The sequence below is a fragment of the Pyxicephalus adspersus genome, chromosome 3 (assembly GCF_032062135.1).
Source record: "Pyxicephalus adspersus chromosome 3, UCB_Pads_2.0, whole genome shotgun sequence".
NCBI lineage: Eukaryota > Metazoa > Chordata > Amphibia > Anura > Pyxicephalidae > Pyxicephalus > Pyxicephalus adspersus.
In genome coordinates this window covers 73659391-73662074 of record NC_092860.1, presented here as the reverse complement: position 1 = coordinate 73662074, position 2684 = coordinate 73659391, and positions in this window count along the sequence as shown.

The following is a 2684-nucleotide window of genomic DNA, read 5'->3' as shown; positions in this document are numbered from 1 at the left end:
GGAGATTCATACAGATCTGTTAAACAGCTCAGTTCTGTTTGGCACAGGAGGGGATCTGAGCTTTCAGTGCTGTAGTTTTACTTTCACTAATGAGTTACCCATATTCCGGGAATGAATTAACAGTTAGTTACATCATTCTGGTTTTGCCAATCAAGATGACCAAAGACCCGAACCTTTAAAATGATTAGGTGAAGCTGACAACACCAGAAATAGAGCAAAGTAAGGTGAGTTTAGTTACTCACCTCTCAACCATCTATATTCTTTCCTTTATAGAGCATTTTTATGTAAATGCTGGTAGAAGAAAATGGTAGTATGGGGCACTCCTGATCTACTACTACTACTATGAAACCAATAGTAGTAATAATGATCGCATGTAGAGAAGTAGCTTGGGTACAGAGTAGCACACAATGGGCCTGATTTATTAAAGCTCTCTAAGACTGGAAAAGATAAACTATCATGGGAGAACCTGGGTGATCCATCAAACCTGGAATGGATATCTTAAAATCATTTGCTATTACTTGGCAAATATTTTCAATCCTGGACCAGATCCATTCCAGGTTTGCTGGATCGGTCAGGTTTACTTAGGTTAGTCTATCTTCTCCAGTCTTGGACAGCTTTGAAAAATCAGACCCAATATGTGTCCACTAACCTCTGTATTTGAACATGTTTTGCCTTTGAAAAATTAGTAATTCCAAAATTATAAAATACAAGTTCAAACTAAACAGTATATCCTGCTCCTTGATTCTTTGGTCTTAATATCTAGCCCAAGCTAGAAAGCATGAATATAATTAGGACAAACAAAGCAAACTGAATGTATTCAATGTTAAATCATATGCTATGCTACAGCTGTTAAGAGGATACATATAAAACATCAATATAATGATAAATACAACAGGGTTTTTATCATGGTCCCCATAAAAAATGTTTAGTTACTATGAAGTATATATCTCTTTTCAAATGCTGCTTGCTGACTTTTCAAGGTCTTGTGTGGCATAAGGATATCTGTTATATTTCTAGCAATAGTTTATGCTGTTATCATACTTTCTGAAGGGCAAACAACTTCTACCTCTAGATTTATTATTGCCATAGTTGCATTAAAACTATAGTATATTTCAGAGATAACCTCTAAGGCAGCAACTGTTTCAATTATTTATTTTCAATAAAAAATGTTTGCCATTTACTATAGTTTAAAGGGTCTTCTTTAAAAAAACAAACAAAAAAACATACTTCTATACTTATTGGTTATTCAATAAAAGGATTTATTTCATACTTCAATTAATTATTAAAATGTGTGTGCCACCTGCAGAGAACCACTTTATGTTTTTCACTGATGTGACTTCTGTAAAATGAAATCCATTTGACTGCTGCCAATTGGATTTCACCTTATGTATATATATATATATATATATATATATATATATATATATATATTTCTCTGTACTGTTTGCTATACTTAATCCTAATCTTTGTTACAACCTTATTACCAAATCAGCTAGCAAATCTAAAATCAGCTAGCAAATCTAAAAAAGTCATACCTCCAAATGAAGACATAAATCCTTTTTACTGAAAGGCATAGTACCTACCTACAGTAATGCAGGTAGAAATGTTGCTTTTTTTACTTTCAGTGTTGCGTGGTGGCAATTGACCCTCCCAATGTGCACTAGCAAATTTGGCCTATAAAACGGATATTCTGTCTGCCACTTTGCTTTTATATACTGTTTGTATTCACTTATCAACCTGATTGCTGACTGATGAGAATTTGCCTTGTTCAATATTATGTTTAGTTGGGCTTTAGTATAACTGTTGTACTTTAGTACATTTACATTTCTCTGTAAACCCATCTAGCTTTCACATTTACACTACCATCGTTTGGAGATGCGTATCAAACTGTTTTATTCATCTTTAGGCCTGAGGACTTTCTATGAATGCAGAATTCTGGTCCTGTTTATCCACATAGCTTCCTAATTCAAATTTGGTTATTGTTTTAGTTTATAAGCCTATAGGCGTTATTTTAGGCTACAGCTATAGAAACATTTAGAGAAGATGGCAAAACTGTCTGACTCCCTGCAGTTATGGCAAACATGATAAATAGCAGATTGTTTTTGTCTGGGTGCCAGATACAGCTTTGCACATTTAATTTATTTTAGTTTATCTATTATGTTCACAGTCAAGTACCATACAAGGTAGCACCCAACAATGCAAAACTAAGTAAATTTTATGGGAATGCAGTCTAATATCTCTAAAAGACAGAAATAACACAAAGAAAGCCTTGGCTATAATTTCAGTAAGGTAGAAGTAGATATCTGTACCACCTATGAACTGTAGAAGTAATAACTGTATTTACAGGACACTAAAGCAATCCAAACTAAAATAGGAACTCTGCTGAAGGTACAGCAGTGTACCTATAGAATTCTTAACTTCATCAAAATATAGCAGCCTAGTTAATGTTTTGTGACATGGTTCACTATAGTCTAAAGCAGGGGTCAGCCAAATTTTTGGACTACTAGGCCATTTCAAGAGGTCAAGAAGGCACACTAGGCCAGAAGAAACAAGGTGTCCAAGGATAGTTTTTTATATTTAAAAATACAGTACGAATAATGGGAAACATGATGTTGCATGCTCTTAGAGACAGATACAATATCAGGTTCTAATAATGAGGAGTTCAGCAACAGAATGTCATTAAG